We start from the raw sequence: 15,830 nt of genomic DNA on the forward strand, positions 1-15,830 counted from the left end.
GAGGTTAAAATAAAACTCAAGCCAGGATCAATTTTACCATGAGCAAAGCAGTACCCTATGTCTCGAGAAGCTGATGAAGGCATATTTAAGACTATTTCAGCTCTGATGAATCACAGAATCCTAGTGCCATTGGAATCCCTGTGCAATACTGCAGTGTATCTGATTAAAATATCTAAAGGGGAGTTGTGGAGATTTATTCAGGACTCGCAGCCTCTTAATCAGATTGTAGAAGCTGAGTTTCCATTAGTTCCGAATCCTGTGACAATATTGTGTAGCATCCCAGTTGAAGCTAAGTATTTCACAGTGATCGATTTGAAAAATGCGTTTTTCTCGATCCTGTTGGACAAAGACTCACAAGATCTTAATTCAATTACATTCAGAGAAAAGAGACTAATACATACTCTATTGCCTCAAGGGTACTGCGAGTCCCTGGCAATCTTCAACAGGGTCCTTCAGATGGATCTAGGCAACATTGAACTCAAGAGTGCTGTAATTCAGTACGTAGATGACATATTAATCTGCAGTGAAACAGAGGATGAATGTAGACAAGACTCTGGGCCTCATTACGATTCTGGCGATAACCGAGCTGGAAAAACCGGCAGGTTACCGCCGGACCCGTATTATCATTCTGCCTCTGTGATTGCTGGAATCACTGGGGCATTACGACCATGGTGACCCGGGAATTCTGGAGGCGGAATTGTGTCCCCATTCCCATGCAGCCCCATAGGACTCCATGGGAATGAGGACAATGGAAACACTGGTTCCGTCTATGACAGAGCCGGTGTTTTCATGTCCGCCTGCAGACGGGTGGTGTTAAACCCGCCAGGTCAGTCCTGGCAGGAGGGACACCTCCCACCTGCAGGACTCTTAATCAGCCGGTCCGGAAAGAACGGTGGTGGCGGTTTTACTACCAACATTCTTTCCGGACCGGCAGGGTTGTAATGAGGCCTTCTGTCCAGGTAATGATTATATTGGCAGACAAGGGATACAAGGTAGACAAGGAGAAATTACAGTATTGTCAGGAAGAGCTGTTGTACACAGGCCAGTCAATTTCACATGAAGGAAAGAAAGTGACATCTGAAATAGCCGAGGCTATCATGAAGACACCAAAGCCAAATACAGTAAGGCAAATGCAGCAGTACCTGGGTTTATGTAATTATTGCAGGGCCTGGGCATTCAACTGCAGCACATCTGCAAGCACTTAAGAAAGTACAAGTTGGTAAGGAAAAAATAGAATGGGCTGAAGAAATGGAGAAAGGATTTGAGGAATTAAAAAGAGCAATCCGCACAGCTCCAGTTTTAGGGACTCCCAACTATATCGAGGAATTTTATTTATTTTCACACACCAATGGGTCAGTAATGACAGCAGTACCCACACAAAGAACAACTCTACGGTATAAACCGTTGGTGTACTACAGAGGGGTTATAGATCCAGTTAAGAGAGGACATTTTCCATGTGAGCAATCTTTGGCTGCTACTGCATTTGCAATTGAAAAGTCCACAAGTATTACCATGGGCTGTTCTATGATGCTCTAAATAGAGCACGCCCTATTTGCCATTTTAGAGAAACCCAAGAGTATAATGATGTCACAAAGAGCATCTGCATATGAGGTGATGATCTCTAATACAGCGATTAAGGTAGTGAGGTGTAAAATAGTGAACCCAGCCATGTTTGTAGCTAAACCTGTAGAAGAAGGCGATCATGTGCACGGCTGCTCAAATTATGTCGAATTTTATGATGATATACGACGGGTGAAAAAAAATGCCCTAGCGGGAGGAATAATTCTCTTCGAAAATTGACCAGACTAGCGGGGAGAGGCATTCAGGCTCTGCATTGTAAGACACAGATTAAATGGTGAATTTGAGGTAGTGGTGAGTGCAAGACTACCGTCCCATTTTTCAGCACAAGCAGCAGAATTGGTAACGCTTATTGTTGCACTCGAAATACACGAATGGCAGGAAGTGACCGTGTACAGTGACTCCACCTACGTGATGTCAACCATACATGCAGGGCTGTCATGTTGGAAAAGGAGGGTTATTTCCGCGCAGATGGCACTCCCGTGCAACATGCTCTGAGCTGGGGGGAAATCCGCCGAAAATTCGTGTTATTACCGCCGGCGGGAAATCCGCCGGCGGTAAGAGCGCGAAAATTCCCCATTGAGCCCAATGGGGAATGGGGCATTCTCGAATGGGCTCAGTGGGGAATGGGGAATTCCATTACCGCCAAACCCATGATCAGGCGCTAATAGCACCGGGGGGTTTGGCGGTAGGGCTAATACCGCCGACATTACCGCCCAACTCGTGATGAGGCCAAAGGCCTAATTTGTTGATATTGGCCTGCGTGCCCAGAATGATCAGCTCTGTCTTATCATCATTCAGGCAAATGCCATGAGATGCCATCCATGCCTGAATGATAAGATACACTCTATTCACCAACTCCCTGTCCTTACTATGATCCCCAGAAAGCGGGAGAAGAATCTGTGTATCATCTGCATAGTTGGTGTAGGTGATACCTAGATGGTCCAAATCATTGAAAAGAGGTTTGGTGAATATGTTGTATAAGGTTGGGGAAACACAGCAGCCCTGGGGGACTCCACATGTGATAGGTGTAGGGTCTGCTGCTGATGAGGGGGAGAAAACTCTCATAGTTCTCTCGCTCAGAAAGGATTCTATCCATCTGATAGCCTGGGTGGAGAAATGAGCAGCAGAGTCCAAATGTCTGCAGAGGACCTTGTGGTCCACAAGATCGAATGCAGCTGAGAGATCAAGTGAGAGGAGGAGTGCTGTCTTTCCTTGATCTCTCAGTTAATCTATTTGGGTCTTTAAATCAATGAGGGCTGTTTCGGTTCCATGTAAAGGACGGAAGCCAGATTGTCTAGCTCCCAGTAACTTATGTAGTTCAAAGTGTTTTTGAATTTGTGCATAGGCCACTTTGTCCAATATCTTCAATAAGAATGGTACTGTGGTAATCGGACGGTAATTAGTAGGGATGAGAGGGTCTATTGTCTGCTTCTTGAGAAGCGGGAGCACCCAAGATTGTTTTAAGTTGGCAGGGATGCTGCCTGTAGAGAAGGAGGCATTAATAAGTTTGGAAATGAAAGGTGATAAATCTCTGGTAGCGTCTTTTATTATCTGTGCTGGGCAGATATCACCTTTACAATTGGAGGGTTTAAGGGAGAGGATGATTTTGTCTACCTCTATTGTGGTGGTTTTGGTGAAGGAGAATTTGTTGGTTTGGCCGTTGAGGAAAACATTAGGCGGTGACGTGGGCTGATTAGGAAGGTTTAGGGAGTCTTTTTTTTGTTGGATTTTATTTTGGAGGGTGTTTATTTTATTTGCTAATGCATGTTGGATATCTGCACACCAGGTCTGATCCTTGGTGCAAGTGTCTGGTGTGGCAATAGGTGACTCAAGTTCTTTCAGTATCGAAAAAAGTTCCTTCATACTCGAATTAGAGTTGGCAATGCGATCATTGTAGGAATTTCGCTTTGCCAGGCAGACTTCATTTTTATAGTGGCGAGAGATGGAGGTTAAGTTAGCCTTATTCTCATCAGTTGGGCATAGTTTCCAGGTAGATTCACATTTTCTCTTTGTTAGGCATAAGGCCTTAAGTTCAGGTGTGAACCATTTATTTAAGTGGGCTTTGGGTTTATTTGTTCTCAATTTGAGTGGGGCAATTTTGCCCATAGTATCAAGCATGATTTTGTTGTATTCGTGAACTAGTCCACTGGGGTCTAAGTTGTCAGGCAGTGCATTTAGAGCTGGGAGGATAGCAGGAATGATGTTGTCCACTGTCATGTTCTTTTTATTTCTGGTTAGACAGGATGGTGCCGTAGGTAGGACTGTGGTGGATGGTTGGGTGGTTTGAAGATTAAAGGACACAAGTGAGTGATCTGTCCAGGGTAATGGCGAGATGGAGGAGATGGCGGCTGTACAGTTGGAATCGGCGACCCAATCTAATATTCTACCCTTCAAATGGGTAGGATTGTTAACTTTTTGGGATAGTCCTAGTGAGTTGAGAGTGTTAGCAATGGTCGAAGCGTGCACGTCTGCTTGGTCATTAAATCCTAGGTTAAGGTCCACTAGTACCAACAGTTCTGAGGTGGTTTTAACATTGTTGGTTAATAGACTGTGCAGATCCTCCTCAAAGGTCCCAAGCGGGCCCGGTGGTCTGTAGATTAGGTGAATGGTTAGTGATTGGGTGTTATTTATAGGGACTTTAGGGTTAAGGGCTTCACAAGATTGCAAGGTTTGGGTGGGGGCTGTTTTGGATGTGATGGAAATCCCACCTCCGCGGGAGCCCTCTCGATCTTGCCTAGATATAGTATAACCGTCGGGGATGGCCAACATAAGTGACGGCCCTGCCACGTTATGTAGCCAGGTCTCGGTTATAGCAATGATGTCCAAGTTGGCTTCAGTGATTAGGTCAGCTATATCAAGGCAACTAGTGATCTTACATTAAGGAGCGCTCCTTTGTAGGAATGAGCTTCTGTTTTCACTTTGATTTGTACAGAATTTGGTATACTTCTAGCACTAGATTTAAGCTTAAATTTAAGGGTTTGGGAATTCGTTATGGCTAGTGGGGCAGGAGGGGAATTGGGAGCATTACATTCCCTATTATGTTGGCGATTCATTTCACGTTTTGTAGGAGGGAGAAGTTTCCTGGCAGCTCATATAATTTGTTGAGTCTGGCACGTAATTTGTTATTTCTATCATTGGTCGAGCTAGGCTGGGAAGCATAGGCTACTGGTCCTGGCACAACATGGTACTTTGAGCAGATGTGGGCAGAGTTGTTAGTTCTATCTGACATATTAGGTAGGATAAGTACTGACTCGCATGGGGGGACCCCAATGTGGCAGTCCTGATTGCTAGTGACAAGGAATGTAGACGTGGCCATTATGCAATAGATACTGAATAAGCTGAACATTATGCAAAGCTACCACTATGGTTAGATGGGTAGAAACCGTTCAGTGCAAATGCTTCGAAGGCTAAGGTGTGGTAGCCTAGATAATATGAGTTTGATGTACGAGATAGTCTAGTCCAAAATGGTGGTCTTGGGGATGTGTGACGAGCTGGGAGGGAGGCACTAGTCGGAGTAGAGCAGGACAGTCAGGGCCGACTATGGAGTAAGTATCAAGTGTTCTATTGGGTTAACTGACATGCAGGTCTCATGCAGTCTAATTGGGATTATTACTACTAATGGACAGAATGGGGCAGGAGCTCAGGCAATCTGGATGCATTTGTACTATTCTAGTAATAATTGAGCAGGTTTTCAAATAATTTAAGTGCTGTTGTGCTAGTATAGGCTAGAATATATCAGATTCTTAGGCAATCTAAGTACAACTATGCTAATAAAGGTAATAATCGAACAAGTTTTCAGATAAACTGAGTAAGATTTGCTAATATAGTCAGAAATATGGCCGATTCTTGGGCAGTCTAAATGCAATTTTGCTATTATAGCCAATAAGCAGACAAGTTTTCAGGCAATCTAGATAATCAATAAGCAAGCAGGTTTTCATGCAATCTAGATACAATTTGCTAAAATAGTCCAAAATATAGCAAGTTCTTAGGCAATCTAAATGCAATTTTGCTATTATAGCCAATAAGCAAGCAGGTTTTCAGGCAATCTAGATAATCAATAAGCAAGTAGGTTTTCAGGCAATCTAGATACAATTTGCTAAAATAGTCCAAAATACAGCAGGTTCTTAGGCAGTCTGAATGCAATTTTGCTAGTGTGGACAAAAGTCAGGTAGGTTTTCAGACAATATGCATGCAGTTGTGCTGAAATAGACTAGGGTGTAGTGGATTCTTAGGCAGTCTACATATAACTTTGCTACTGTAGATCATGACCAGGTGGGTTCTCAAACAATATTCGGTACAACTGTGCTACTATAGGCAAATAAGAGTAGGAAGTAAATAGCCGTTATAGCGGTATAAGAGCAGTGGAGCAGAGCTTGGAGCAGTAATGGGGGTGAATGACTAGGGATACAGCGCGCGGGCGGAGGCAGGCTTCCTTCCCAGAGAGGTGTTCTAATGGCTGTGGTAGCGTGTATACAAGTTACCGCAGGTTCAGGTTGCAGGTTAAATGGTCACTTAGGTGGATGTCTACAAAGTGATAAGGTAAGGGACTGTGCGCACGTGTTTAGCGGGCTGCAGGTGAAGTGTAGTATGCAGACAATAGTGGATGTAACTCTGTACTATAGCAATAGTGGTGGTCGGCGTTCCATACATAAAAAAAGCTTATCCATTGCTGTGGAATGAGCGCAGAGTCACAGTAATAACGTAGGAGTACACGTTTGATGACAATGGTGGTGCTGTATGAGTCTGTGAAAGTTACTTCGCGTGGTGCCAGAGCGTGGCAGACAGGGGGTCTGGCAGACGGCAGACCCAGGCACAAAACAGGCATGAAACAGGAACTAGCCTTGTTTCTGTGGGCCTTGAAACAGGAACTAGCCTTGTTTCTGTGGGCCTTGAAACATGAACTAGCCTTGTTTCTGTGGGCCTTGAAACAGGAAATAGCCTTGTTTCTGTGGGCCTTGGGTGAGGTGGGCCCGCTACGACTGCCGGCGGCCAATCGGAGAGGAAATAGGCGAGGCAGCCTATCAGGAAGCAGAGCCTGGGGCCTGGTTAGGCTCTGGAAGCACACATCATAAAACGGTCGGCCATCTTAGTGCGTCTGGGGTATCTCGTGTACCGTGATGGCGTTGATGGTGCGGCAGCAGCGTTTCACGCTAAATCACGGCAGGGCAGGCCGGTCTTCGTTCAGTATCAGTGATTCATCGACTAATGTAGTTGCAATAATAAAATATAGATTTTTGCATAGAAGCGCTACCTATATTTCTGCATGGGTGAAAGAATGGCTTAAAAGAGAGGATAGCCAAAATCAGATTAACTTTAAAAAAGGGATGGCTATATTGCTTACCCTTAGCCTTATATTGCTTTTGAAATCAGCCAGGCTCAGACCACCATCTTACACTGTCAGTCCAGAAAAAGTAGACACCCCTCAATGATGGAGGCAATGTACTTTGTTGGCCGAAGACCAATCGCCTCATGTGTTTAGTATTAGAAATACATAGCCATAAGCTTGACTAAAGTGCGGCCATTTTGAAGTGATTGAAATCGCCATTTTGTTTTCTAACGTTTGCCTCTTGCTTTCTGTTAAAACTGCTTTGCTGAAAACTTATTCTGCTCCACTAGTACATTATTGTTCATGCATAGAGCAAGGCCGCGAGAAACTTGTTGACATATAACGCAGCAACCCAGACAGAAATGCCGGGTCTCCTCCCTCACAAGTCCTTGGAATTAAGCAGCGAGGCATTTAATCAATACACAGGTGCCAGCTAGTCTCGCTAATGCAGTAGAAATGTTAGAAGCGAACATTAATTGGCTTGAATTATGCTCTTCTTTGCGGCCCCCCTTTTCCTGAGCCCTGTAGAGCCCTGGAGAGCAAGTTGACCCCCAGTACACGAATAGAAACTAGGAGATAGCGAGGCCTGGAATGTGTCTCTCCCCTACACGCAGCTTGCTTGCAGAGAACAGAAGCAGTGTGTATAACAAAGAATTTTGTCTGCAGGCTCATGAAATTGCAAACTGTTGCTAAATAAATGTCTGAAGGTGTCATACTCGTCACAATTATCAATCATTGTACCCAATTCAAAGGAAATACATTATGGGTGGTATTGAATGTGTCACCACTGATTGTAAGTTGCCTGATTTGTATATATGTAACTGTTGTACGATTCTAACTCTCGTGAATCCCCCGGGTTCTGGAAACACACGTCGTGGGGCATGGGACCCAGTTGGCCAACTGTAACTATTTGCTTTGCAATAAACCCTAGCTTTTGGGAATACAACCTTGTGTCTGGCGTATCAGTTCGTGTGTGGTGATTGTGCCTTGTTTCCATACGCGAGGGTCCCATAGGGGCTCCTTCAAGATGGCGCCCGAATAGGGATCCTCCCCCACTTGTTCCATCGTGTACGTTGTGAAATAAGGAAGGCAGAGAGAACGGCGAGGATGGGACGATCGAGCCGGGATCAAGAGGTGTTCGGGGCACCCCTGTGAAAGTGATGAGAGACTCCTTTGCAGATCTGCAGACAACTGATCCCTGATCGACGTGCCCGGCCAGAGAACAAGGAGGCGAGGGTCCCGAAATGAGGCAGAGTGAGCCAAGATACGCAGACACGACGATTATTGGTTGCGTCAGCATACGGACGAATCGCGTCTTGAAAGACGATTTGATTGATCAGGTGAGTCGTGCCCCGATTCGAAGTAACCCTGATATTGGTTGAGAGTAAGATTTTGCAAAATCAAACACCCAGTGTAAGGTTGATTAGCCGAGGATAAGGTTAAAACATGCCTGGGGTATTGTCCACCTTAGCGGGATTTTTCCGCTGCGGTAGACAATCTTTGGAAACTGGCCAGGTCACGCCACGGATTTACGGAATCGGAAGAAGGAGTGATCAAATCTTCATTTCCTTTGATCTTTGTTGCCTCTGTTTCCTATTGTGGATGAAGTAGGAACCGGAGGCCTAGAGGAGAGCGGCATGAGGGTTGTGCAAATCGGACAGCCCAAGAGCGAGGCTCCTCGGTGCAAAATAAATAAATAAATAAACAAATAAACAAATAAATAAATAAAAGAAAATCCATGTGCAGATCACCCTTTAGGGACAAGAGGGGCTCACATGGTACAAAGGCAATTGATAACTGCTCTGGAGTTCTTTGAGCAATGTGCAGATGCACAGAGATCTTGCCCAACGTATAGCAATCCAGGATGCTAAGAACTGGCAGAACAGACTGTTGACATTTACCGAACTTATTGACATTCGAACGAGTGCAACGATAAGAGATATTCATGACGAACATTGTTGGAGAAGAAGAAAAGCGAGAGAAAAAATGCCAAAACCAGCTTTTGCCCCCTCCTGCACCACTGCTGATAATGAGTTAACTATAGAGACTGGAAGGTTACACACAAAAACATTGCCGAAGAAATTATATGCTGATCTTAACCATAGTCATGTGCGTAATGAGTATATTAGCCCCAATAACGACATTACTGGTATTATGGTACTTAGAAGAAATACACCCCTTGGAAGTACTCTTGCCTGTTGGGAACATCTCCACTACTGAAAGCCGGTTCATGTAATTACTTACACTCTGTCCCCAATGGAAGAGAGACACAGGGAGGGTTATGGGAATAACACATTACTATTAATAATGAATATGACTCACTCAATATAGAGAAAGAATAATTGCTGGGTATGTGCTCACTTGCCGCAGCATGGTGGTAAGGGAATTGATTGGTATGTGCAGCCGTTGCCATTGAGTTCTGCATGCTACGCATCCTTGAGTGCATTATGCTATAGGAAATGGAACGAAAGTGGAACTGGTCAATTAGATAGAACAAATATGAATGAATTCGAAGAAATTATTATGAAACCTGTAGGTTGTTCTATATTTCACAAAGCACGACTGGTCACACCAGTAGTGATGCCACAAGACAGATTATTTGTGCCTTATAAATCATCTGTAATCATGTTTCATATGAACCCAGAAGGAAATAAAGATACAGTGCCTCCCCTCCTATACAGTAAATTACAGTCCACGCTCTGTCCCCCTTTTGCCTGAGAAAAAAGGGTTCCTTTTCGGTGGGGACATTCACTAGATGCATGAATATAGCATTCCTTGATAAAGAGGTAGAGCCAGTTTATGTAGGTGGTCCTGTTTATTTTATATGCGGAGAAAAAGCGTATCCCTGGTTACCTAGAAACTGGGGAGGTACTTGTTACTTGGGATTTTTGTTCCCGGGGGTATTCCTTTCAAAAACAGCAGATATAGCAAAATTGGCCAGGTCAAGACCACAGTGAATTGAGGAAGGAGGTTTGATCGCAGAGGACATAGCAAAATCATTCATACCATTTTGGGGCCAAGCAATAAACTCCTATAATATAAGACAACTGTCCAGAATATTAGAGAAAACAATAAATGAAACAACAGATATATTATACAATATGACATTAGAGGAAAAAGGAATTAGATTAATGACACTCCAAAATAGAATGGCTCTTGATGTAATCCTGGTTGATCGTGGGGGAGTTTGTAAAATCATGGGATCAGCGTGTTGCGTATTTGTAAGCGACTCCTCCCCTACGATTTTCAAAGCGATAAGAAAGTTGCACGTTTTAAGCTCTGACCTTCACCCCCCTGAAGGGAGTTGGGAATTGAACATAAGCTCCTGGTTCTGGGAGGTATTACGCTCATGTGGATGGAAATTATTTGCGATCCTAGTTGCAGTGCTAGGAATATTCATGACATGTTGTTGCACACACTGCTTACCCATAGTGGGTACTGAAATAAGCGAGGAGTGTGTACAGATGGTAGAAAAAAAGAGCACTACTAAATCAGGTACTCAGGGTAATGATGAATTGAAGACAGTAAAAGAATTCATGTCAATCAATATTGACGACAATGAGGAGGAGACCAGTAGTACGCAAGATTCAGAATCAGATACTTGGTCGGAAGAGGATGCAATGTACGGATGTGGCGTTTGGCATACGGCCAAAAGGAGGGTTTGTCAGTCCAGAAAAAGTAGACACCCCTCAATGATGGAGGCAATGTACTTTGTTGGCCGAAGACCAATCGCCTCATGTGTTTAGTATTAGAAATACATAGCCATAAGCTTGACTAAAGTGCGGCCATTTTGAAGTGATTGAAATCGCCATTTTGTTTTCTAACGTTTGCCTCTTGCTTTCGGTTAAAACTGCTTTGCTGAAAACTTATTCTGCTCCACTAGTACATTATTGTTCATGCATAGAGCAAGGCCGCGAGAGACTTGTTGAAATATAACGCAGCAACCCAGACAGAAATGCCCGGTCTCCTCCCTCACAAGTCCTTGGAAGTAAGCAGCGAGGTATTTAATCAGTACACAGGTGCCAGCTAGTCTCGCTAATGCAGTAGAAATGTTAGAAGCAAACATTAAATGGCTTGAATTATGCTCTTCTTTGTGGCCCCCCTTTTCCTGAGCCCTAGAGAGCAAGTTGACCCCCAGTGCACGAATAGAAAGTAGGAGATAGCGAGGCCTGGAATGTGTCTCTCCCCTGCACGCAGCTTGCTTGCAAAGAACAGAAGCAGTGTGTTCTTATAACAAAGGATTGTGTCTGCAGGCTGATGAAATTGCAAACTGTTGTTAAATAAATGTCAGAAGGTGTCATACTCATCACAATTGTCAATCATTGTACCCAATTCAAAGGAAATACATTATGGGCGGTATTGAATGTGTCACCACTGATTGTAAGATGCCTGCTTTGTATATATGTAACTGTTGTACGATTCTCACTCTCTTGCATCCCCCGGGGTCTGGAAACACATGTCGCGGGGCATGGGACCCAGTTGGCCAACTGTGACTATTTGCTTTGCGATAAACCCTAGCTTTTGGGAATACAACCTTGTGTCTGGCGTATCAGTTCGGTTGTGGTGATTGTGCCTTGTTTCCATACGCGAGGGTCCCCTAGGGGCCCCTTCAACACCCCACGAGTTGGTGACAGGCCCTTGCATGAGGACACCTCTCACGCCCCCATCTAGAGTCAGAAGTAATGCGCAGAGTGTAGCGCAGACTCTAGGTGATCAAATGCACAATTATTTGACATCTATGACCACCAGTATTTCTTTCATTGCAGATTAAGTCAAGCATCGGAGGGAGGGGTCAAGGAACACGGAAGTGGACGGCCAAGTAGCTAACCCAAGTGAATTATTGCCACCACCAAAGCTGTATGTTGGAGACCAAATCCTTATAAAGAACTTCACCCGTAGATGTCACGAACCAAGTTTTATTGGCCCTTTCTGAGTAGAAGAAGTTTCCCTACTGCAGTTAGGGTATTTGGAAAAAGAGCTTGGTTACATTCAGGGGACATAAAAATGTACAAAAGCGAGACCCTCCCTCCATCACCTGTTGACCAAGAAGCGAGGCAAGTCAAAGAGTGTGCAGACTTGATCGATGACCAAGAAGAAGGATGATAAAACAGCATGTGGGTTGCACACACATTCGTTCAGACTGGAATTCAGTGGACACGCCTTACATTTTTTAGCAGGAAGTGCATGGACTGCAGAGAACTCCAGAGGCAAAAACGTACTTTCTAGAACTTCTTTGAAAAGATAAAAACTGCATCAGTACTATGCCTAAACATCAGTTCCCGATTAGAAATTGGAAGAGAGATCAATACTCAGATTCGTTTTTAGGAACATATCTGTTTTAAGGATAATATATGATACCCATTGACAGTGACACACGTCGGCTCATAATTGCTATTTTTGTGTTTATGCTTCAGTCATACTCTGCTCTTGTTAGGAGAGCCGTTAATATTCACACCTTTCTTTATGACCCAAAAATGTTTTCCTGTTATGAGAAGACTTCTAATTTCAATAATTGAGCAGATTGTGCAACTATGAATGTAAATCAAACACCTGGACTAACATGATGCGTGAAGAGGAAAATGTGGTTATAGATAGACCGTATGTTCAACGGGTATTGGTATGGCACACCAAATGTTTTTCTAGACTTCTATGCCTAATATATGTATGCCTATGTATTTTCTTTTTCTTTCTTTATCTTACATTTCAAAGTGTTTATTATCCTAATGGTTCAATTAAAAAAACAACACCTGTGACTTTTCCTAGTATGAGTACAAATGATGATAATTTCTGTGACCTCTTTGTGCATGTCATGCAACATAAGAGGGACGCAGAAGAAGATAACCAGCGGATAAATATCTATCTTGATAATTCAGCTCACCAGGGGAATAATGTGTGGTACCAATACATTAGAAAGGTGGGAGAGAGGGCATCTGATGAGAATTGCTGTGTCTGCTCTTTCATCCCCATGCCATGAGTACAGTAAGAACCTTCATTTGAAGAGAGATGTCGGCGAAAGATGCAAAGTGACTCAGTCATCTAGCAGCATTTACTACTAGAGGACAGTTTCAAGGGAACTAGGCAACCTTGCGATGGAGATGAAGACAGTACATTTCCATACCAGGATGATTATATTTAGACAATACAAATGGAAACGGAGCCTGGATGGACAGACAAGATGCTTGTGTATCCTTCTGCATGACAAAACAAGGTGATTGTTGAAGACATGAAGAGGATGAACTGCTCTGACGTGACAGAAAATGCTGGAAGCCTGGATGCTGGGAACGTTCACAGCTGAAAATCTATGGACGAGCAAGTACAGCCAAAGGATGGGAAGATGGAATGATGTCCTATGCAGCTCATATTCTGAGGAAAGAAGCAGTGAAGGAGGTACAGAAGGTGAATGATGTGTGTCTAAAGTCATGGGCTGAGTACTCGAAACTGCTGACATGAGTGGAAGATGAATCAGGCCCAGTGGCTGTAGTCCAATTGGTTGATGCAACACTATGCTTTCGGGGCAAGGGTATAATTCAAGTTGGACATAATAAAGGGTGCAGAACATAATTGATGTTCCAGGAATGAGGAGAAGGACGGTAGTCTTAATGGATTGATATTGGGCTTGCGGATCTAGATCATACATGAAACAGCCCAGGGATTGGGGTGGAATGTGTTCCTTGGTATATATCCATGTTCCTGTATTGCTGATCCCACAGTGCGACATGAAGATTGAAGGCTTTCCAAAAGTGGACGAACACCTGAGAAAAAGAAGGTCACTAGAACTCTGGCGGATGAAGAGAGGGAATTATTTCTCACAAAAATCACTAACGGCTTATGAAGAAATTCATAATGAGCACAAATCGTTCAGCAGACCTGCAGTGATGTTCACATCTGTGTTCATGCCTGGAATTCAAACAACGTTGAATGCCAAATGCCTACAGATCACCAGGTGGGAACTGCTGCAAACAATCAATGTCACTATAAAAGTATTTAATGCCATAAAAGAAGAGCTGATGGCCTTAAGGTTGATGACCCTTCAGAGTAGATATGTCCTCGACATGATTACAGCAATGGAAGGAGGTCTTTGCACCAAGATTGGGCCATCATGTTGTACATTCATACCATCACATGACGGTGAGAACAGGACTTTGATGGAGGCCATATCGATGTTGACAGACCTACACGTAAAAATAGTGGATGAGACAGAGGCCATTGGAGATGACAGTTGGTTCTCACTCCTGTTTTCATGGATTCCTTATTGGATGGCAAACGTATTCAAGTCCTTGTAGCAATATTGGTGATAATAACGTTTGGATTCTATATCATAAGGATAATAATTGGACACTGCCAGAAAACAGAATAGAAAACAGTGGGAATGAAGATCATGATTTAAACAAGGGATGAACCAGAAGACAATGTGCTGACCGATAGCGCCATCAGAGACTACATAAAAGCAAGTATTGTGGCACCGAAGGAACAATATTCTGGTATCCAAAGGATCATAAGAATTACATGGGAAGTTCTGTTTTCTGTACCCCAAATGGAGAATGCAACTACATGACCTGGAGTGTGGCTGAACATATTCGAAAAGCGGGCACCCTGAGGGGGGTGATGAAGATATGAATACTCAAGAAACCCTTCTTCAAGAGAAGATATAAAGAAGCAGGAAAACCTGAGGAGGTGGTCGAGGATTTGACCAGAGGGGGGAATGTAGAAAAGCAGATGCATACATCTGCAGGAGATCATGCCCCTTACATCCTTTGTATTGGAGACATGAGACCGTGCCTTGCCTGACACCAGCTATCATACCAATACCGCAGTGAGTATTTGGAAGGAGATATACCTTGAGACAACCTTATAGAGTGTACCCTCAAGTTGATGACAGCCTACAGGAGGAACTCCCTGAAGGAATATGAGAAAGAGCTAAGAAATTGAACTGATGATATCATAAAAAAGTGTGCACGATGTCCCGAGATACTGAATAAAGATGATGTATGGATCCTAGAGGACAAATGACAAAGTAAAGAATCAAGGGAACTATCAAAGTAGAAAAGGAGGAGATTACATTTTAACAAAGTGCTGCAGAAAACAGAATTTTAATGAATATACAAACACAGAAACGCAAGGTAGATCATGTCATCGTATAGGCTAGCTATGAGTAGTGAATAGAATGCAGGCGAAGCCCTCATTGTATAGAAACTGGACATTGGTATAATAAAATAAATAAGCCAAAAACCATGAAGGGGGAATGAAAAGCTGTGTCACTGCAGAATAGCAGGCTAGTGAAGCTGCATGGCAAGTCTGATTCGCCTGAAGCAAGATCCTAGAAATCGAGGTCCGCTATTTACTCTGAAGAAAACGAATGTGCGGAGGATGAATCTTCTCATGTTAAGGTGCAAGAAGGAACGCAAAGGATGCCAAGTTTTAATTCATTTAAGGTATTTAAATGCTGCCGAATGGACCAAATTGTGGTCTCTTGTCACGTGAGCCAAGGATGGAAATAGAGTTCGGACTTAGAGTTCCAGACACGATAGTGAGTGCCCTCACTCTCGTGCATTCCCAGGACAAGAATACTCTGCAAGGCCAAGTACAAAGACAATTTCATGTCAGAAAGCATGGGTGATGAGAGATATTGGGCTAATTGGGTGGTGAGGTAGCTTCATGTCCTATCCCCCTAGACCTGGGTCTTGGCTTACCTGCTGCTAAATTAACCGAATGTTCCAGACATGGCACAAGCGTGCCACCCAATTGTATTAGTCCGTATAATGAAAGATCTTATAGCTTAGAAGACCAATAAAACACGGTGTAACTATTCTTTCTTAAATTATATGTTTAAAGAGGTAGGCATAAGATGTCCACCTGATAAAGGACAGCCAATAACAATCCTAGCTCCTATATGATTGTATATCAAGATGTTTCCCTTAACCAA

The sequence above is a fragment of the Ambystoma mexicanum genome, chromosome 11 (genome assembly GCF_040938575.1).
Source record: "Ambystoma mexicanum isolate Mex_15411 chromosome 11, UKY_AmexF1_1, whole genome shotgun sequence".
Classification (NCBI taxonomy): Eukaryota; Metazoa; Chordata; class Amphibia; order Caudata; family Ambystomatidae; genus Ambystoma; species Ambystoma mexicanum.